The sequence below is a fragment of the Leucoraja erinacea genome, chromosome 32 (assembly GCF_028641065.1).
Source record: "Leucoraja erinacea ecotype New England chromosome 32, Leri_hhj_1, whole genome shotgun sequence".
NCBI lineage: Eukaryota > Metazoa > Chordata > Chondrichthyes > Rajiformes > Rajidae > Leucoraja > Leucoraja erinaceus.
Genome location: NC_073408.1, coordinates 9,881,378 through 9,905,486, shown reverse-complemented (window position 1 = coordinate 9,905,486; position 24,109 = coordinate 9,881,378). Strand labels below are relative to the sequence as shown.

At 43.0% G+C, this 24,109-nt stretch overlaps 1 protein-coding gene across 1 annotated transcript in view; it reads right to left on the bottom strand.

Moving 5' to 3' along the window:
- Positions 1-24,109, bottom strand: part of LOC129712347 (cell adhesion molecule DSCAML1) — a 463,662-nt gene that overhangs the window by 424,902 nt on the left and 14,651 nt on the right.

Here is a 24,109-nt window from a genome sequence, read left to right as displayed (position 1 = left end):
CTGTTCTCTCTGGATGTTCACTCTCCCGTGCTCTTTCTCTGTATTTTTGTCTCCCTTTGACCACTTTCTTTCGCTAATTTCCTTCTCTTTTCCTCTCCTTCTCATTCTTTTCCTCTCTCCTCACCTTCATTCTTTTTCTCTCCTCTTTTTCTCTTTTCCTCTCTTTCTCTCCTCCTCTCAATTTCGCTCTCTCTTTCTATCCCCCCCCCCCCTTCCCCCACATTCTCTCTCTCGCTCTCTCTCTGTCCCTCTTATATGGTGCTTAAAACTTATTTATGACCAATATTTGCGGTGAGAAATATTATCATCTCTCTATGTGGATCAATTTCAAATTTTCTTGGGTAAACAAAAAGTCAGGAAAATGTTAAAAGATGTTAACGATAGTATACATATGGGTGATGTTATTATTGGAACAAGACATACAGTTCATCCTCCACGCAGTTCCTCTGCATTGTAAATGTAATGTATTTGAAATATTTAGCCAATTTACTTTGTTACAGTTTAAGGTGTGGTTATATGGAAGATGGCAATTCTTAAAATTCTTTAAAAAATCAACCCCATCCTTTGAAAATATAGGAAACCTTCATTGGTAATGTTCAATAATTAATAAGAATTTAAAAATTCCCCACATTAATTTTGCCAAACTTAATCACATTTACAGAGATCATATTTTTTGTGATCTCATTTTTTTGACATTTTCTCTGCACCTATTCCAGCTTGCTGTTCAGTTTTTAACAATGCTCGTTTACAGACATTTTGCTGGGGGGGTGGAGAGATTCCAATGGGCCAGAGCAATTCTCGCAACAGATCATCAGGTTTCGAAGCTGCAATCTCCTCCTCCCCTCTCACAGACCAAGAGAAGAGAAATAAAACAAGACAGGTAAAATGGAACTCCGTCACCTTTAGTAACCCACAGTGACAATTCCACAGTTATCATGAATTACAGCCAAGCCCAGGATTGAGACCGCTTCAACCTCACACAATCCTTCCTCCCCGTAAAGCAGGCGTCTATGTCTTAAAGGAAGGCTTTTTTTTTACTATAACTCACATCCTCAGCTGGTGAAATGAAGTGTTGCCACAACTATATAGCAAATACACCAAAGGTATATAAATCAAGGTCCCAGAAATAGAAATTAAATAGATAAATAACCAGTGGCTCAGCAGTAGAGTTGCGGCCTTAAAGCGTCAGGGACTCGGGTTTGATCCTGACTACAGGTGCTGTCTGTGCAGAGTTTGCACGTTCTCTCCGTGAGCTGCGTGGGTTTTCTCAGGTTTCCTCGCATATTCCAATGACATACAGGTGTGTAGGTTAATTGGCTTGGTATGATTGTAAATTGTCCCTAGTGTGTGTTAGTATTAGTGTGCGGGAATCGCAGGTCGGCGCGGACTCGATGGGCTGAAGGGCCTGTTTCTGCACTGTTTCTCTAAACTAAACTAAACTGAAACCTGTCCAAAAAAGATAGACTTCGGGAGAAACTTCGGGAGGTTGCTCAAAATACTGAACGCGGGGTCCTTAATGCCCATTTGGGAGTAGAGGCTTGTTGGTTTTTGGGTAGGGTTGCTTAGTGTTTCATGTGAGGAGCAGTATATCCAACAGCTCAGGGCCAGAGTGATGTGTGCCAGGATTGTCTCAGTCTTTGCAGTGGGACTTGCGCTGCCGATTAATTTTGGGATCTTTTTTGCCAGATAAACAGAGGCCCAAACAGGAAGGAAATAGAAGTGGGTGCCATCAAACCAGCTCAATGTCCATTTAAAATAAAGAGATGGGCGAGAGTACAAAGAACAGACTTTGTTAAAACTCAGCGCAGATGCAGCTCTCTCAAATAGAATTACTGTTTTGTAGAGAGACACACAGAGGCACACAAGCTCACTGTGAGCTTGGAGTGTTTATTTATTTTAAAGACACACTAAACAAAGGGCTGAAGAACAGTGGACAGTAAATCTCTGTGAGGGACAGAATTAAGTCTGAATTAATCAAAGTGTGAATTAACAAACAGTTTAGTCTGTGAGCAGGAAGGAGTGTGGAGACATACTGGACAAAAGGCATTTTCTTCATGAAGAAAGGTGTCCAGGTGGAGAAACTCAGCGGGTGCAGCAGCATCTATGGAGTGAAGGAAATAGGCAACGTTTCGGGCCGAACCCCTTCTTCAGACAAATAGGAAGCATTAGTAGCAAGGACTATGAGAGAGAAGATTACAGGTCAAATTTAAATGTATACTCTCGACTGAATTCCCCTAACAGCTTGTGTTTTGCACAGGAAGATTTACTTGTGCCAGATCACCGGCTAGATTTGCAGACCCTTCAACTTTTACGGTTCACAAGTGTGCATTGGGTCAAGAAGAGATACAAGTCCAGGACTACAAATTCACACTGATCTGACGTATGGCCCCTCAGAAACCACAAGCTGCTCCATCTAGTGGTCGTTCCGAGAACCAGCTGACGGTTAGACTGAAACCAAGACAACCTGTAAAGTTGCTCTGCAGTGATGCTGTCAATATGTGCTCAATCAAAACTGTGTACAATAATGCCCCTGTCCCACTTAGGAAAACCTGAACGGAAACCTCTGGAGACTTTGCGCCCCACCCAAGGTTTCCATGCGGTTCCCAGAGGTTGTAGGTGGTTGCCAGAGGTTGCAGGTAGTGGAAGCAGGTAGGGAGACTGACAAAAACCTCCGGAGCTGTCATTTACAGTGAGGCTGGCACTCAGCTCACACCATTCATCCATCATGTCATGAGTTGCCACAAGTTCCACTCCCGTATGCCGGGTACAAAAGTTTTTTTTTAATTTAAAAAAATTCCGGCAAAGGTTAGAGAGAATTATAGAGCATGGAAATAGGCCCTTAGGCCCAACTTCCCCATGGCAACCAACATTTGCTCCAAACACACTTGTCTCACCTGCCTGCTTTTGGCCCAAATCACTCTATACCAATCCTATCCATGAACCTGTCCAAATGATTTTTAAATGTTCAAGTGTTCAAGTGAATTTATTGTCATTTGTCCCCGATAGGACAATGAAATTCTTGCTTTGCATCAGCACACAGAACATAGTAGGCATTTACTACAAAACAGATCAGTGTGTCCATATACCATTCTATAAATATATACACACATGAATGAATAAACTGATAAAGTGCAAATAACAGATGTTCCGATGATACCTGCCTCATCTACATCCTCCAGCTGCTCATTCCATACACCCACCCTCCTTTGAGTAAAGATGTTGCTGCTCAAGTCCGCATAATATCTTTCCCCCCTCACCTTAAACCTTTGTCGTTTGGTTCTCGATTCCCCTACTCTGGGCAAAAGACTCTGTGCATCCATCCCACATACTCTTCATCTCATGGTTTTATACAGCTGTATAGATTCATCCCTCATCCTCCTGTGCTCCAAGGAATAAAGTCCAAGCCTGCCCAACCTCTCCCTGTGGATTTACCCTGTCAAAGGTTGGTGAAATGGTTTGATACAGTCTTGCAACTGTTGTCCAAGTTTCTGCACGCAAGGGGTTGGCGGGAAGATTGGTGGGATCATTCAATATTGTCGCAATATTTATTGCGAGTCTTACATTTAATTCTTTCATTTTGTTTTCAATAAATTAACTTGATTTTTCTTTAATGCTTTGATTTTGCGATTAATCAGCTGCAAAGTCAAGATAAAATGTTTTGAAAACTCAAATTATTTCGACAGAATTATCAATTAATTCATCATGGCATCTTAAAATATGGGCCGTACGTTTCAACGTTTGATCAATTTTCAGCCGCAGATGGAGGAAGTTGTGGGCCACTGGTCTAGACTCACACTAAAGTGTTGAGAGGGTGATGATACACAATGATAGGTAGCATCTTGAGGAGTAGACATTAAATTGAAACTCAATCTGTCCTCTCAGGAAGATATAAACATTTCGTAATACAACTGCAGAGAGGACCAGAGGGAAAGTACCTTATGGGGATACATCGCAGCCTGGTTTGGGAACAGCTCCATCCAAGACCACATGAAATTACAGAGTTGTGGATGTAGCCCAGTCATCACCCAAACCAGCCTCCGTTCTATTGACTCCATCTACATTTCATGCTGCCTCGGCAAGGCCAGCAGCATAATCAAGGACCAATCACATCCCGTTCACTCCCTCTTCTCTCCTCTCCCATTGGGCAAGAGTAACAGAAGTGTGAAAGCACACAACTCCAAATTCAGGGACAGTTTCTTCCCAGCTGTTCTCAGGCAACTGATGGGCCTCTCAATCGCTCGAGTGTGGTCCTGACCTCCCATCTCCCTCACTGGAGACCTTTGAACTAACTTTAATCAGACTTTATCGCACTTCAATGTTATATCTTTGGTTAGTTTAGAGATACAGCATGGAAACACCTGTTCTTTTTTTACACACTAGAGACATTGGACGTCACCCATTCCTTCTCTCCCAAGATGCTGCCTCACCCGCTGAGTTACTCCAGCATTTTGTGTCCATCTTCAATTTAAACCAGCATCTGCAGACAGAGCACATGGTCACAGGGCAAGCATACGGAATCCGTACATACAACACTTGTAGTTAGGATCATACCTGGGTCTCAGGCACTGTAAGGCAGCAACTCTACCACTGCGCCACTGTGCTACCCAAATTTTGCACTAAATGTTGCATTAAACTATTTATCCTTTATCTGCACACTGGGGGTAGCTTGATTGTATTCATATATAGTGTTTTCTTTGCTGGATAGCTTTTCACTGTACCTCGGTACCCATGACAATAATAAGCTAAACTAAAGATTTCCCCAGTGCCTTGAGTATTATTTATCTTTCAACTGACCTCCTCCCTCCGAGCACAAAAAAAACGATCACTGCTGTTTCTGGGAGCTTCTTGTGTGCAAATTGACTTCTAAATTTTTGCATTTCAAATCATTCAAAAATACTTCATTTAAATTGATGGAACAGATGAACAAGGTCATTCAGGCTCGACAAAAATGCTGGAGGAACTCAGCGGGTGAGGCATCATCTATGGAGAGAAGGAATAGGCGACGTTTTTGGTCGAGACTCTTCTGCAGACTCGGGGTCTCGACCCGAAACGTCGCCTAATCCTTCTCTCCTCACCCCCTGAATTCCTCCAGCATTTTTGTCTTCCTTCGATTTTTCCAGCATCTGCAGTTCTTTCTTAAACAGGTCATTCAGGCTGCTGTTTCCATGACGGAAATGCAGCAGGTACATTTCGACTACGTTGCTGTACTCCGAATGAGATTTCATTGCCAGCCAAACATTTAGAAATGGTTTGGAGGACACGAGATGGATGCAAGCCATCCTTGGAGACACAAGAGATTGCAGATGGACTTTTTAGCAAAAAATAAATTGCTGGGGGATATCAGCCAGTCAGGCAGTATCTGTGGAGGGGAAACGGACAGATGCCGTTTCAGGTCAGGGGCCTTCATAGGCCTCAATCTGGATCGCACTGTCTTAACACCTTTCTGAGACGAAAACCTATCATCCTCTTTTCAAAAGGCCTACAGACTAGGAGTGATATAATCCCTTCTCTCAAGCAATCACTGAACCAATTCATGGTTCTAATGAAGACGCAAGAGACTGTAGATACTGGAATCTTGATCAAAACACAAAGTGCTGGAGGAATTCGGCTGTTCAGGCAGCATCTGTGATGGATCAGCACCAGCGTGAGAATGTTGACACAGGAATGATGCTCCCCTTGGCTACAATGTGACCTGGGGTTATATCTCGAAACAGAGACATTAAAAAGTCCAAATATCATATGTCCATTCATACTGATGAACTGCAGAACTAATTTATTCTCTCTCTCTCCACTTTTACTAATGAGTCCTCCCATCAGTCCTCTGTGCCTTTGAGTCATTCATTACAATACCGTAGAGATATGGTTACCATAGTAAGTCACCTTTGTTTATTCTCCATCTTATGGACAAAATGAATGTCTGTAAAGATGGAGTGTTGTTATCCAGTGACAATCCCACGTGGGATTTCTCCAGGACGATGGTACAGAGACACAAGATCTCAGCCACAATCTAATTAACTGGTAGAGTGAGCAAAGGGGCCAAATATCATCTTCCTGTTTCCATCTTGTGTATTATGTACAGTTCTGGTCATCCAATTTCAGGAAGGATGGGGCAGCTTTGGAGAAGGTACACAATAGGTTTACCAGAATACTGCCTGGATTAGGCAGTATAATTATAAGGAGAGATTTAATAAACTTGTATTGTTTTCTCTGGGAACATCGGAGGTTGAGGAGAGACCTGATAGGTATATAAAATTATGAGAGGCACAGATAGGGCAGACAGTCAGAACCTTTTCTCCCCAGGGTGGAAATGTCAAAGACTAGAAGGCATAGCTTTAAGATGAGAGGGGCAAGTTTTTTTTACACACAGAGAGTGGTGGGTGACTGGAACGAGCTGCCCGCGGTGCTGGTAGAGACCGATACGATAATGGCATTAAAGATACTTTTTGATAGGTACATTGTAGATGCAGGGAATGGAGGAATATGAATCAAGTGCTCAGTTTAACTTGGTGTCAGGGTTAGTTTGGACAGGGTGGGCTGATGGATCTGTTCCAGTACTGTGCTGTACTGTTCTATGGGGGATCATGATAGAAGCCTCCTCGCGACCAATTCTGTCAACATGTCGGACGACGACAGAACCAACAGCGAGCTATACGTCATCTGACGCACGAGCGAACATACTGTTCTATGTTCTACTTCCTTTCCTCCCACCACCCTCCAACCTCTGCATCACATTTGATGAAGAACTGTCATCTTTTCTTGCCACCGAGACAGCACGGTGGCACAGCGGTAGAAGTTGCAGCCTTACAGCGCTCACAGCGCCCGAAACCCAGATTCAATCCAGACTACTGGCGCTGTCTGTACGGAGTTTGTACCTTCTCCCAGTGATCGCGTGGGTTTTCTCCGAGATCCTCGGTTTCCTCCCACACGCCAAAGACGTACAGGTATGTAGGTTAATTGGCTTGGTGTAGAAACATAGAAACATAGAAATTAGGTGCAGGAGTAGGCCATTCGGCCCTTCGAGCCTGCACCGCCATTCAATATGATCATGGCTGATCATCCAACTCAGTATCCCGTACCTGCCTTCTCTCCATACCCCCTGATCCCCTTAGCCACAAGGGCCACATCTAACTCCCTCTTAAATATAGCCAATGAACTGGCCTCAACTACCCTCTGTGGCAGAGAGTTCCAGAGATTCACCACTCTCCGTGTGAAAAAAGTTCTTCTCATCTCGGTTTTAAAGGATTTCCTCTTTATCCTTAAGCTGTGACCCCTTGTCCTGAACTTCCCTAACATCGGGAACAATCTTCCTGCATCTAGCCTGTCCAACCCCTTAAGAATTTTGTAAGTTTCTATAAGAAATGTACGTGTAAATTGTCCTCGGTGTGTGTTGGATAGTGTTAATGTGTGGGAATCGCTAGTCGGTGCAGACTAGGTGGGCCGAAGGGCCTGTTTCCATGCTGTATCTCTAAATTAAACTTAGATGCAGCCTGACGTGCAGAGTATCTCCAGCATTTTCTGATTTTACTTCAGATTTCCAGTATCTGCAGGGTGTTGCTTTCAAGCCCTCACTTGGTGTTCCAGTGGATTATGGAATCAAGACCATCTGACTGAAGATGCCAAGTGGAAGAAAGACCAGCTTACAGGAAGGATGGGTCTGCTCGGTGAACGGAAATTGCGATACACTTGAACATTAAGTCTGGACTTCCGTTAAAGTAGCATTCTGCTGTTGTTGAGTGCAGTGTGTCATTATATGAGAGCCATGGCCACCTGCAGCTTGGTTTATGATCCATCCAAACTGAGTAATCAGAATTTCAGAGCAGAAACTGTCTCCCATTGCTGAATTTAAACTGACATTTCGCCAAGGGAGTTATTATTACAGTTACTCCCTTCATACAAAAGATGCATAGAAATCTGAATGATGATTTACTGATGATTTACTTCACTTGTTTATCGATCGGCAGCGACCCTGGGTCATGCACAGAAATGACACAAGGGTTTGCCTGGATGTGTTGCGATCATTAGTTTCAAGAGATACAGCAGAATCCTGCATGTGTGTGAGTCTGTGTGTATGTGCGTAAGTCGGTGTGTGAGAGTAGGTCAGAGTGAGTGAGCGTGCGCAGTATTGTGTGCTTGCGTCTGTGTGTGCGCATGTGTCTGCTCGCATGCCTGTGCATGTTTGTGTGCACGCCACCCGGGGCGGCGATGCGGGTGCTCGGAAGGCCCCGACCACGCATGAACACGGAGGGGAGGCTGGCTGGACTATGGTGCCATCCTCACCTTGGTGCCATTTATGTTATGTTGTCTCGTGGACTTTCTGTGTTTGTGCTTTTTTTTAAAAATTCAATTTCAATTTTATTTTTAATATGTTTTATTATTTATTTATTTATTTATTTTTTGTGTTTTTTTTTTTTTTTTTTAATGATACTGCCTGTAAGGGAAATTCATTTTGTTGTCTCAAATTGAGACAATGACAATAAATTTGAATACAATACAATACAACAAAAAGTCTGTGTGTATGCATACGTGTCGGTGTGTGTGTAATGTTTGTGTCTGTATGCGCTTTTTTGCCTGTGCACACGTGTTTATATCTGTGTGAACATGTCTGTGTACGTGTGTGCATTTTCTCAATGGAACATGGAACGTGCTACATAAACTGCAGGTCTTTTTTTTTCAAACTAATAGAGCACGTGAATATCAAACACAAGACCACAATGAACCTCTGCACACAATGTGCTGCAGTTACTATATCTATTCCACAGGCCACTGAGCTATGGGCAATGTGTAAGCAAAGTTCTATTTAGGATGCTCAGTCTTCTAACACGTTGCTGACATTATCCTTCATTTTTGGGAACTCCACACCCCTCTTTATAGAATAACAGGTTATCTGCTGTTGTTTGACCCTGGCATCTTTTCCCATACATGATTTCCTATTTATTAAGAAGGCCGCAGAGATGCGGTTAATATTAGTTCACCTTCAACTGAAATGGGATCGCTCAGGAAAGATGACATTGTGACATTTCAAATTTCAAAAGAATTTCCTCTCCCAGAAATAAAAAGCTGAAATGCCCGCGCTGTGTGACTCTGAGGAAGTGGTTGACTTGCAGGAGCGCTGACACTCTGCAGATCCTCAGCAGAGAGTGATGCCAAGCCCTCTCTGGGACAAATATCCCGTCTTTTACATCAGCTTGTTCAAAGAGGTAAATGGATGAAGATTGTGGGTGGCACAGTGACACAGCTGGTACTTTAGTTCACTTTAGTTTAGTATATTGTCACGTGTACCGACATACAGTGAAAAGCTTTTGTTTCGTGCTAATGAGTCAGCGGAAAGGCAATACATCATTACAATCAAGCCATTCGCAGTGTATGGACATATGATAAAGGAATAACATTTAGTGCACGATAAAGCCAGTAAAGTCCCATCAAAGATAGACCAAGGGTCACCAATGAGGTGGATAGAAGGTCAGGACTGCTCTCTAGTTGTGGTAGGATGGTTCAGATGCTGGGAAGAAACTTACAGCGCCAGAGATCCAGATCTATCTTGATCAGGTGCTGCCTCCGTGGAGCTTGTCCGTGACGTAATTGTCCGCAACACCACCAATTTTGGTGTTTTCTGAAAGTTTACTAACCAGCCCATCGACATTTGTGTCCAAGTCACCTCAGCCCACATCTCTGTGTAACTCTACAATGGTCACAGACCTCGAGCCAGAAGAATGCCCTCCATCTTCTCTGGTTAAGTCAGTAGAAAATCCAAACTACTAAATCATTATGCATCTTAATCTTCTGGATATGCTCACCATGAAGGACTTCATCAAATGTCTTACAAAAATCCACTGCCCTACCCCCATCGAACCCTCCTCATAAAACTCAATCAAGTTAGTAAGATATGACCTGTTGTGGACCAAGCCATGTGGACTGCCCCTCATTAGCATATTCTCTTGCAAATGCAAGTAATTCCTATGCTGACAAAACCTCACCAATAGCTTCCTTACCACCGATGAGAGGCTCGCTGGCCTATAATTTGCTGGATTATCTCCACTCCCCTTCTTGAAAGAAATGAAAAAAATATTTCATTGCAGCTTGTAGGATTTAGCCATCTACAAAATGGCCTCTGCCTTTTCCGATGGAAAGAGGAATAAAGTGACTACAAATAAAATAGGCTGGGAGAAGTGATGAAGTGCAGTCTAGACCCTAGTCTTTCTTGTCTAATTGTAACATAATGGCTGAGTGATGGGTCTCATTGGCACTTACATGGGCTACTGTACAGTTTTGAAAATGGAGGTAATAAAATACATCAGAGTGAGATCCATCAGATAGTAATCTATAAAGTGAAGAAAGCAAGATAACAGTGAAGAGCCTGATTTATGCCATCGTAACGGCAATTAATGTCATTTGGATTGAAATCCAGAGATTTGCTGCCGCATACAATCTCTCACCATCCGTTAGCCTTTTTATTCTTCATTTACAATTAGTTCCTGCAGGCCATTTTTTTGGAATGTGCAATCATTTGTGGATAAAAAGGTGTTGAAGCAGTAGTCTCCAGATCCCATGGCAAGAGGGATTGGAGTCCAGAAGCGTTTCCAAGGCAATGGTTTCCTACAGTCTGTTAGAACTGTATTTGTTAACTGATACATGAATACCACTGCTGTTTACTAATACATCTTTCCTGCCACTGCCACTATATGCCTTTGTCCGACCAAGTAAACAGGTCCTGTGCTTCTTTAGAACGTATCCACATTTGAAGGGACTCCAAATGAGTTTGTCAATATTTGCAGACAAAAGATTCTGGGGGAAAAAAATCAATATATCACATGGCATATGCAATCATTCAACAAAAAACAGATCATATTATTATTGAGATAATATGCTGAACGTGGAATTTTAAACCCACAACGCTAAAAAAAAAGCAAATTAGAGTGGAAGAATTCTTGACCATCTCTCAATCATGAGCCCATGTCAGAACTAAAAGTAAATAAGAGAGAAATTTATTATCAAATCCCCAGAAGGAGCACATCCACACGTATAGAGAACAGAAGTCAAAGTAATGAAGAGAGGAGGTGGTTTTTTTCCAAAAGAAAAGCCAACCACTGCTGAATTCTCTGGGGTTCATGCAGAGGTCAAGGGGTGTATGGAAGATTACCAACTATCCTCATTGAAGACCTTCATGAACAGCCATGGCTCCTCATTTACCACACCAGCGATGGAGAGATTGAGAAAGAATCAAATCCCTCAGGAACATCTCAAATTCCCTTCACTCAATAAATAACTTTCCAAAGCATAGCAACTGTTGCTATGCAGATTAATGTGGCGGCCATTTTGCATACAGCGTGGCCTCAGAAGCAACAACACAGGTGCCCGGTTAACCGAGTTCAGAGCTATAACTTGGTGAGGAGTAGATGGAGAGGGTGTTGTGGAGAACGCAAAGACAGCGGATGTCATTCTGGAGAAAGGCACAAAAAGCTGGAGTAACTCAGCGGGTCAGGCAGGCAGCATCTCTGGAGAAAAGGAATAGGTGACGTTTTGGGTCAAGACCCTTCTTCAGACTTCAGACTGATGTCATTCTGCGCCTCACCACGGCCACAAAATAATGGATGTTTTACTTTTTAATTAAATTCAATTTGAGAAGAAAATGTCTCAATGTTGTCGCAATGTCATTTTCCCTGAGCAATTCCATTACTGCTGAAGGAGAACTAATAGTAATGGAATCTCCAGAGCCTTCTTCATCAACAGGAGATAACTTATCCATGTATGGGACATATGCTCTCAAATATAAACAACAGCAGATAACCTATTATCCATATAAATAGGGCCATGGGTCTTCCAAAAATTAAAGGCAACTTTAGCAAAGTGTTAGAAGTCCTAACATCCTAGGTGAAAGGCAAGTGGGGAATATAAAGTGACCTTTATCTGCAGAAGTGAGGTTTGTATTTCTCCAGTATCCAATTACCCCTTAAACAAAATTTAACTGCAGATCTCACCCCACCTATCCAAACCATCCTCCCCCTCTTCAAAACTTAAAACTAACTTGATTCTTCACTTTACCAGCTCTGACAAATGGTCTTAACATTGCTTTTCTTTCCACAGATGCTGCCTGCTGAGTGTTTCCAGCATTTAGTGGTTTTATTACTGATGTCCAGCATCTGCAGTTTTCTCTGATCTCTGATTTTAGATTCTGGCTGGCCACAAAGCAACTAAAACCTAGCTGACTAAAGCTGTTGAAAATGAAGTGCTCGTACCATTCTATTCAAATCTAACAGCTTCCCAATATTAATACAATTTTGGTGATCGATTTGGCGAATAAAGTGTGATTCTGATTCTGATTCTGAAGAGATCTGCCAGTAGTTGGGAGAGGAGATATAAACATGTTTCACCTGTGGAAACCCATTCTTTATTCGGTTAGCTCCACCACAGTTCTGGAGATCCAGACCTTCACCGGGACTCTTCTCCATGGTCACACTGGCTGGAGTTGCTGGAGTTGCCCACCAGAGGACTACAAGCAACCCCAAGCTGACCCGCTGAGTTACTCCAGCATTTTGTGTCCATCTTGCCAAATTCTAATGTCAGGAGCAAACAGTGTTAAAGATGTGCGGTTCGAGCAGCTGGCAGAGACTGGGCTGGGATGGTGGGTGTAAAGAACATTGGAAACAAGGATTTTAAAATATGGGCATTTTGGGACAGGAAACTGTTTCTGAGGAGGTAAAGATCAAATGATCTCATTAAATAGTAAAGCATGCCTGAGGAGCTGAGTGGCCTACTCTTGTTCCTAAACCGTACAATGTTATGCACTGACCTGTTAAACCACAGGCATTCAAGGTTTAGATGAGCACAGGTTCATGTTGGTTAGTAGGCAGACGGCAGGCAGCAGAGACCGGGAATCCTGTCTTGTGAATGAAAGCTATCCAAGCTGGATTTGAATAAATCGATAGCAACTGCTAGCAATGTGTCCCTTGTGAGCTTGTACCAGACTGACCATCTAAGAAAGTGCTGTTGCTTCATTAGAGCGTAAATCCTCCACAAGGCCTGATTTCTGGAGTTTAAGCAAATTAATGGGATAATGGATTTAATCCTGACATTGCCCCTGGGCCATATTACCTGGTCCGCTCAATGTGGACTGGTATATTAAACCAGGGAGAGAAAGAGGGCTAAGCCTTATGTCTATTTGTGCATATGCGAGCTGCGCATATACACACACACTCATCCGCAGTCAGTCTCACACACTCTCTCCTCCACTCACACACACTCACTCACACACTCTCACTCACCCACTCACACACACTCTCACACTCTCTTGCTCACACTCACTCTCATTCACACACTCACTCTCATTCACACACTCACTCTCATTCACACACACTCACACACTCACTCTCATTCACTCACTCACACACTCACTCTTACACTCTCTCCTCCACTCGCACACTCTCACCCACACACTCTCACTCACACACTCACTCACACACTCTCACTCACACACTCTCACTCTCATTCACACACTCACTCCCTCGCTCACTCACTCTCACACTTGCTCCCCTTCTCACTCATTCACTCACTCAGGTTTTTCCCCAATGGGAGATCACAGTAATATTCTGGAATTATAATCCCTCCTTGCCCACCCGATGAGAACAGAAGCTGACAAGATGCCTAGTGAAGTCCAGCTGTGCCGCTCCACCGTTTGGCAGCCTGTTTACATCTCAAGTACAGATTCCCACAAATAAATACATAGGTGCCAGCAGACGTGTTTGCCAGGATTTATGTTACGTATGTACAGCTGAAGACCAGCATTAATTGTCCATCTCCAACCATCCCTAGTGAATCACCTTCTTGAACCTCTGCCATCCACTGGAGGGGTTGAAATAGTCTCCATTCTCTCCACAAAGATGTAGGAGTGCAGTGTTACATTGTTCTGTTTGTGCAGAGCATCTTATTCTCATTGATATCCAACTTCTCCACAATGAAGCAGATTCCGTTTAAACCTAAAAATCGTGCATTCGCCAACCTTGCCATCTGGCCCAAAGTCTTCAAAGGCATTGGAGAAACATGCCCTTGAGCACGGTAGAGTGTTCCCACGACCCGTCTTGGACCGGAGCTTTGTGAGCAAGCAGAAGTATTCCAGCTGTCCATGGACACCCACATACAGCCCATGTCCTTACCTCAGGCTATCAACACTGACAGAACTATGCAGATGGGCTCATGTCAGGAACAACACCAGGTTTGTTCACTGTGATACCAACTTCCCTTTTCAAAAGTTACATTAATACAAAAGAATCAGTTCCCCAACAAAATTGTGACGCAACACAAGCTCAGGACGAGAGATTTACGTTGTCTTGAGAACGGTGGGTTTCAGGCACCTTAATTCCACTCACCAACAAGACAACACAACCTTGCTTAATATATATTCCAAAGGAGCCTCAGATGAAAATGAACAAGCAACATCTAACATGGAGCCAAAGAGGAGCTGGAGGGGGCAAGCAGCTAAAGTTTGGACAAAGAGGTGGGTTTTAGATTTTGCAGAGGAAGGGAGGTGAAGGAGGTTTAAGGGAATTCAGGCTTCGTTTAACTAAATGCACATCCCGCCAAAAGAGGCAGAAAGGAGGTGGGGAATTTACAAAAGGGTGTAGTTGAAGGGGCTGCAGAAAGTCAGGGGGGTATGTACTTGGAGGAGGGTAAACCCATAGGGAGCACTAAGGTAAAGACTATAAAACAAGGATTTAAATGATAAAATTAATGATTTAGTTGGACGAGGTCAGAGCATAGGGGTGAAGGACAGATGGTATTTGGTGTTTCAGCATTTAGCACCCAACAACAGTTGTATTTTCGCTTCCAACAGCCAATCTCTGGAAGTTTTATGCTGCTGAAAAGAGACCACGTTCACCAAATGAGGCGTAAATGATAAAACTAGATAAATGCCGGCTTTAGTTATACCAAAATAAATCATGATGTAATGAATCAAATACCATAAAACAAATTACATCTGAACTACGAAGGTAGACAAGAAATGCTGGAGAAACTCAGCGGGTGAGGCAGCATCTATGGACAGATGGAATAGGTGATGTTTTGGGTCGAGGCCCTTCTCTAAGGTACATCTGAACTATAGTGACTTTTGTGGACAATCAGAGGAACTTATTCCCTACAAAGATAATATCTAAGTTCAGAATGAACAATCATTGAATTTGTTTCAGCTGATGATGGTCAGAGAGGAATTTTGGCCGATTGTATCCTGTAATCTCCCTGGAACTACAGCCACTGGTCTGCATAAATGAAGCAGGGGACTGCAATCTGTTTAGGTAGGCAACATAGTTCCATCATTAAAACCTGGAAGTCTGGATCAATAGCCAAAGAACAGAATTTAAACTTGCAGTCATTACTTCCAAAGAGTCCACCAGGGGACTATGCTGGAAGTTGGACAACTTTATACAGGACAATTTTTTTTTAAACATTTTATCAAGCCAATTTATCAAGCCAATTAACCTACAAACCTGCACGTCTTTGGAGTGTGGGAGGAAACCGAAGATCTCGGAGAAAACCCACACAGATCACAGGGAGAATGTACAAACTCCTTACAGACATGACCCAGAGTCGGGATCGAACCCGTGTCTCCGGCGCTGCATTTTACTGTAAGGCAGCAACTCTACCGCTGTGCCATCGAAACCCAGCCTTGAGAGTTTCAATTCAGTTTCAAAACAGATTTGGAAATAATGTCAATACTAATGATTATTTAGCTGCTGGATTGTAGTTTAACTCAATGCCCTCAACTAGTCTTCAATAGTCACCAAGGAAAAGGACTTGGATGATGGGCGATCATGCAGGAGTAATTGATATTCCAGGGCATATCAATATTAAGGAGGAAATGTGGATGTCTTGCTAAATGTTAAGGTGGATAAGTCCGTAGGTCTGGATGGATGGAATCTATCACAAAATACTGAGGGACGTAAAGAAGAAGATTGTTGGAGCCTTGACAAACATCCTTGTCAGCTCTTCAGCACACAGAAGGCTTGAGAATGGCCATTGTTGGTCCTTGTTTAAAAAGGACAACAAGGATAATCCAGAAAATTACAGGCCGGTGAACTGTTGAATGGTAGAGAAATGATTGGAGAGGATTCTCAGGACCAGGATTTACTCACGTATAAAAGCATTGGCTTATTAGGGAGAGTTCATGAGTCATAGGAGCAGAAACGGGCTGCATCTACTCTGCCATTCACTCATGGCAGATTTATTTTTCCCTCTCAACCCCATTCTCCTGCCTTCCTCCGTAACCTTTGACTCCCGTACTAGTCAAAAACCTGTCAATCGCCACTTTAAAAATACCAAATGACTTGATCACAGCCTTCTGTGGCAATGGATTCCACAGATTCACCACCCTCTGACTAAATGTCCTTTTAGTTCAATACAGCTTTGGAACGTCACTTCCTCAGAAATAGTTTCCCGACCCAAAATTACCATATTTTTAAATCCTTATTTCCAATTACATTTGCTCAAAATGCGGTCTGACCAGTGGCTTATAAAGCCTCCACATTGCATCCTGCTTTAACATTCTAGTCCTTTCGAAAATGAATGCTAACATTGCATTCACCTTCCTTAGTACAAATTCAACTTGCAAATTCAACTTTTGAGAATCCTGCACCAGCACTCCCAAGTCCCTTTGCACCTCAGATTTCTGAATCCTTTCCCCATTTAGAAAACAGCCTACGCCTTTATTCCTACTACCAAAGTTTAGAAGGATGAAAGGGGATCTCATTGAAACATATAAGATTGTTAAGGGTTTGGACACGCTAGAGGCAAGAAACATGTTCCTGATGTTGGGGGAGTCCAGAATTAGGGGCCTCAGTTTAAGAATAAGGAGTAAGCCATTTAGAACGGAGACGATGAAACACTTTTTCTCACAGAGAGTAGTGAGTCTGTGGAATTCTCTGCCTCAGAGGGCGGCGGAGGCAGGTTCCCTGGATACTTTCAAGAGAGAGCTAGATAGGGCTCTTAAAAATAGCGCAGTCAGGGGATATGGGGAGAAGGCAGGAACGGGGTACTGATTGGGGATGATCAGCCATGATCACATTGAATGGCGGTGCTGGCTCGAAGGGCCGAATGTCCTACTCCTGTACCTATTGTCTATTGTCAAAGTGCATGACCGTACACTTTGCTATGCTGTGTCAGCATGTCTTTGTGTGGGGTAGTACCTGTTTAAAAAAAAATGATGAGGATGATTGAAGAGGGTTGGGCCGAGGATGTTGTCTACATAGACTTCAGTAAAGCATTTGCTGAGGTCCCTCATGGCAGCCCGGTTCATAAGATGTCACATGAGATTGATGGCAAGTTGGCAAATTGGATCCAAATTTAAATTAGTCAGAGAAGAGAAAGGATAGGCGAATGTTTTTTTTTTCCCTTGGGAGGTCTATGATCAGTGTTGTTCAGCAAGGATCAGTGCAGGGGCCTCTGTTATATGTAATATATTAAATGATATGGATGGAAATGTAAGTTGTCTGATCAGTACGCCTGCCTGCAAATGTCACAAAAATTGATGGAGTCGTAGATAGTGATTGTCAAAGGATGAAGCGGGATATCAATCAGTTGGACATCTGAGCAGAGCCATGGTAGACAGTGCTTAATCTGTACAAGTCTGAAGGAAAGCATTTTGGGAGGTCAAATACGAGGAGAAAGCATACAGTAAATGGCACGATTAAACCGTTGATATACATTGATGTGCAGAGGAATCGGGCTGCAAGTCCATAGCTCCCCTGAAAAAGTAGTACCATAAACGGATAGGGTAGTTAGTGATGGCGGTGTATTGCATGCTTGCCTTTATCAGACAGGGGGCAATGAGCTTCAAAGATGGCAGGCCATGTGGCAGCTGTAAAAGAACACTTTAGGGCAGATTCGGAATATTGTGTACAGTTCCAGTTGCCACACGATACTGTGGAGGCTGGGAGAGGATGAGGAAGAGATTCACCAGAACGTTGCCTCGAATGGAGTACATTAGCTGGAAGGAAAGGTTGGACTAACTTAAATTGTTTTTTTCTGGAGCCCCAGAGCCTTAGGGACAACCGATGCAAGAAATATATAAAATTATGAAAAACATAGTTAGGGTAGATGGACAAGGTCTCTCCACCGCCCCCAACTCCCCTCTCTCAAGTGTGGAAATGTTAAATACCAGAGGCCAAAGGTCTAAGGGGGGGGGGGGGAGGGGAGTTTAAAATAGGTGTGCAATGCCCAAAGTGCTATTATTCTTTAGGAAGGAAAATGTGTCATCTTTAGTTAGGCGGTCGTGAACGTGAACTCAGTCCCACAGCATCATGGTTCAGAGAGCCTGGCAGGTCAATGGGAGGCCATTTGGCCCATTCCACCTGTACCAGCTCTCTGACAGGACAGTTATGCTCAGTCCTTTATCCTTGCTTTTTATATATGCACACAACTGTTCAAATTCCTCATCCTCTTTCCCAAGGAACTCTCCTTCTTGCTTTTCATTTAATTTATCTTCCTGTTCCCAAGGAGAATTATCCCGACTTTACCAAGAATCTCTCTTAATCCACTGCATAATACAATCACACATTCTGTATCCTATCTCGGCCTTTTCCCATTGCCTAGAATTATTCACAATACTCTAGCCATGACATTGCCAATTATTTGTAATGTTGTCGAATACAAGACTATAAATTCCTTGCTTCTATATTCATCATCTCTATTTATAGTCCCCCCCGTAACTCATGTGCTTTTGTTGACTACCTTCTGTGGTAAATACGCTGGCATGCTGTTATATTACTAGTTTAGTTTAGAGATACAGTGCGGAAACAGGCCCTTCGGCACACCATGTCCGTGCCGACCAGCGATGCCCCTACACTAGAACTACCCTACACACTAGGGAAAATTTACAAACTTTACTGAAGCCAATTAACCTACAAACCTGCACAGCTTTGGTGTGTGGGAGGAAGCCAGGGCACCCGGAGAAAACCCACGCATTCACAGGGGGAGAGTATAAACTCTGTACAGACAGCACCCGTAGGCAGGTTCAAATACGTGTTTCTTGCGCTAGAAGACAGCAACTCTACTGCTGCGCCACCCACTTAGTGATGGGTAAAATATTCTGACTTATCCTATAAGCCACTTGAAAGTAGCTATCCCTCAGTGATGAACTAATGTGTCACATTTGTGAGTAACTTGTTTAACTGGAATACATATACACACACACACATACATATATGAGTGTATATTTATTTATAGTGTGTGCATATGTTTTCCAGTTAAACGTGTGCATATATACACACACACACATATATACACATACATATATATATACACACACATATGTACACACACGTATACACATATACACACACACGTATACACACACACACGTACACATATACAAACATGTATACATATATACACCCACACACATGTATACATATATATACACACACACGTATATACACATACATGTAACCATATAACCATATAACAATTACAGCACGGAAACAGGCCATCTCGGCCCTACAAGTCCATGCCGAACAAATTTGTTTTTTTTCCCAGTCCCACCTGCCTGCACTCATACCATAACCCTCCATTCCCTTCTCATCCATATGCCTATCCAATTTATTTTTAAATGACCAATGAACCTGCCTCCACACTTCCACTGGGATCATTCCACACCGCCACCACTCTCTGCGTAAAGAAGTTCCCCCTCATATTAGCCCTAAACTTCTGTCCCTTAATTCTGAAGTCATGTCATGTCCTCTTGTTTGAATGTATACACATACATATATGCACACATGTATACACATACATATATGCACACATGTATACACATACATATATGCACACATGTATACACATACATATATGCACACATGTATACATATATATACACACACGTGCTTACACACACTGTATATATATGGTGTGTGTGTATATGCACACAAATATATGCATATACACACACACATATATACACACACAATATATATACATACCCAGCGGGTCTGCACTTGGTCTAGTATACTTATAAAATTATTCAACTTTATTCAAACACAGCAGAGAAAAGCTCTCCAGCAAACCAGACTTGTTTCTTTAAAAATGAAAGGGTGGGCATTGTGAATTTAAGAGAAATTTCCATCTGCACTGGATACCATTCCACTGGATGGTATCCAGTGATTCCTAGTCATGGCTACATCTATAATTACTCGTTAAAATAATCATATAAAAATTGTCACATTCTGAATGTCAATCACATCCGTACACAGTCCTATTTAACCAAATTTGGATTGATGGGGGAAAAAGAGAACTTCATTTAAAGTGGAACTGAAGCATAAATTTACATTTCTGCTTTAAGCTTGAGGGAATAATTTTCTTTAATTAGTGCCACTAGAACTACTGTATCCATCAAACAGCCAAATATAGATGCTCAACAGAAACAGAATGGCCCAAATAAAATGCTGAGGAAATTCAACAAAACCATTGAACTTGTTCCACTTCAACAGTGAGAACGGCAAAGGACCAGGAGCCTGCAATGGGGTGACCAGTGCAGAATCAGTGTCCGAGATAGCAGCCTCCAGCTACTAGCTATGGCTACACTAGCTCTACCAGCCCAAAACCACGAGTGTGGGAGCCTCCAGGTCTGAACCTGCAAGAGTGAGGGGGGACCTCACTGAATAATGGGGAGGGGGAAACTCATCGAATAATGAAAGGTCTGGATAGAGTGGATGTGGAGAGGATGTTTCCACTAGAAGGAGAGTCCAGGAACAGAGGGCGCAGCCTCAGAATAAAAGGACGTACCGTTAGAATTGAGATGAGGCGGAATTTCTTTAGTCAGGTGGTGGTGAATCTGTGGAATTCATTGCAATCATTGGGTATCTTTAAAGCAATGTTTGAGGGGTTATTGATTAGTGAGGGTGTTGAATGTTATAAGAGAAGCCAGGAGGATTGCCGTTGAGAGGGAAAGATAGATCAGTCATGATTGAATGGCGGACTCAATAGGCTGAATAGGCTTCAGACCAAACCGGCAGCCAGTGGCAGGAGACGCAAGGTATAATCTTTGGTGTAGATAGACACAAAATGCCGGAGTAACTCAGCAGGTCAGGCAACATCTCTGGAGAAAAGGAATGGGTGATGTTTCAGGTCAAGATCCTTCTTCAGACTACATCTTTGGCCTGTTCCATTTGGGCAGAATCGTACTAAAATTATCTTTGATGTTTCTGAGTATTGTGGAAGTTGGGAAAGTACCTGAAACGTCGCCGATTCCTTCTCTCCCTAGATGCTGCCTCACCCGCTGGGTTACTCCAGCATTTTGTGTCTACCTTCTGTTTAACATGCATCTGCAGTTCTTTCTTAACGTACAGCAAGAGTTCAACTGGACAATTAAAAATGCGCTCGCAGCATCTAGTGAAGTGGAGCTTTAACATGAAGTCCGTCAGGAACAGCTGACGGAGATTGGTTTCTGCAGCTGATGAATGCTCAATTAAACGTGCCCAAAAATATATTTACGTCTGATTTGTTATCGCAGCAACATCAGAGGCCATCTGGGATCAGAACTATACACCATCCCCCACACCAACTGCTGTAACTCAGCAGCATCATCCACTACAGCGCATCCGAACACCAGGATTGTCCAGGGAAGCTTCCAAGAATTAGTATTCATATCTGGCATCAGGTGCCGCACGGAGATTGCCCAGAATTGGGGTTTTCAGACTCAAATTCCATTCCAACGTTTAGTTTGGTTTAGAGATACAGTGCGGAAACATGTCCTTCGGCACACAAGCACTATCCTACACGCACTAGAGACACTTTACAATTTTACCAAGTCTTTTAGCCAACAAACGGTACGTTGTTGGAGTTTGGGAGGAAACCGGAACACACGGAGAATCATACGCAGGTACCGAGGAGAAGAACGTACAAACCCCGTACAGACAGCGCCCGTAGTCAGGATCGAACCCGGGTCTGTGGTGATGGAAAGCAGTAACTCTACTTCTATGCCACCATGCCGCTCATGACTTAATGTAATCCAGGCCGACACTCCACTACCATTGGGGGGGTTCTCTACCTCACTGGTGATGTTGATAGCAAAAACAGGAAGGCAGATTATTATCTAAATGGTGTCAAGTTGGGAAAAGGGGAAGTACAACAGGATCTGGGGGTTTGAGAAGGAACTGCAGATGCTGGAAAATCAAAGGTACACAAAAATGCTGGAGAAACTCAGCGGGTGCAGCAGCATCTTTGGAGCAAAGGAAATAGGCAACATTTCGGGCCGAAACCCTTCTTCAGACATCTGGGGGTCCTTGTTTATCAGTCAATGAAAGTAAGCATGCAGGTACAGCAAGCAGTGAAGAAAGCAAATGGCATGTTGGCCTTCATTACAAGAGGAGTTGAGTATGGGAGCAAAGAGGTCCTTCTGCAGTTGTACAGGGCCCTAGTGAGACCACACCTAATTTGCAGAAGGGCATTCTTGCTATTGAGGGAGTGCAGCCTAGGTTCAAAAGATTACATTCCGGGATGGCGGGACTGTCATATGCTGAGAGAATGGAGCGGCTGGGCTTGTATACTCTGGAATTTAGAAGGATGAGAGGGTATCTTATTAAAACATATAAGATTATTAAGGGTTTGGAAACGCTAGAGGCAGGAAACATGTTCTTGAAACCTCCAGTTTCAGGGACAATTCCTTCCCACCTGTTAACAGGCAACTAAACCATCTATCACCAACAGTCCTGACCGACCATCTACCTCTTTGGAGACCCTGGGACTATCTTTAATCAAATTTTGCTGGACTATATCTTACAGTTATTCTTTTATCCTGTATCTGTACACTATGGATTGCTTGATTGTAATCATGTATAGTTTTTTCACTGACAGCATAGCGTGCAAAAATAAAAAACGTTTCATTGTACCAAAGTGCTGGAGTAACACAGCGAGTTAGGTTGCATCTCTGGACAACATGGCCTCTGAAAATTGCCCCTAGTGTGTAGGGTGTGGATGAGACAGTGGGATTATATAGAACTAGTGTGAACGGGTGATCGATGGTCGGCATGGACTTGTGGCCAAAATCCCTGTTTCCATGCTGCATCGTTCAAACGACACGGCCAGATAATTGCTTAAAACCCACGTTTTTAAGTTTGTGGCCAGGTTTCAGTATGTTACTACAGTATGTTGTTCGGTGAAGCAAATCTGTTATTTACCTAGTCTGATCCCAGTGACTCATAGTACCCCCTCAAATGTGTTATCAAGCAATTTGGCTTAGAGATACAAAGGCTTGTCCGATTTATGTAGATATGGAAGTCGTGGGCTGAAGGGCCTGTTTCAATGCTGTATAATTCTATGGCCTCAACCCATGCATGTTGGCTACTGTCTCTCTGTCAGTAAATGCAACTTCACCTTTTTTACCCGACCAAGATTTTTCTCTCAGCCTTCTCGGATGTAAAATAATCAATTATTTTTTTTTCTGGTCTTGCAACTAATAATATTTTAGAAAATAACTTACACACAAAAGGTTTCTCATCTGAGAAATTACTATCGTTGTTCATCAGACACTGTTTGATTTGCTGTGTATTTGTGATTACTTATGCACAGGAGAACTGCAGCAAATTTCCCATTTCCAATTTGGGACATTGTCATGAAATGTAAGTGAAATGAATTATTTTAATGTCAGAAAATAAATGTTCCATGTGGTGTTTGAGTAACGTACCCACTCACTGGATGGTATCTAACAATATTCCCCAGTACTACATGTAGATGGCAAATTGCCTTGCGTTCTCAGACCCTGCACTGGGATGTGAATTCAAACACCCCTACTCATTGGCAAGTCTTCTCCTGACATCAGAACATAGAAAAGTGCAGCAGAGGAGCAGCCAATTCAGCCCACGATGTCTGTGCCGAACACACCATGCCCAAGATATTTGGAGTGATATGGACCAAACAAGGGACTAGTGTAGCTGGGACATGTTGGCCGGTGTGGGCAAGTTGGGCCGAAGGGCCTGTTTCCATGATGTATCACTCTGTGACTCTATAAACTAATTTCCTTTGCCTGCACAACATCTATATCCATCCATTCCCTGCATATCCATGCACCCATCCAAATGCTTCTTAAGTGTCACCTCTCTGGTATTGTATTCCAGGCACTCACCACCATCTGTGTAAA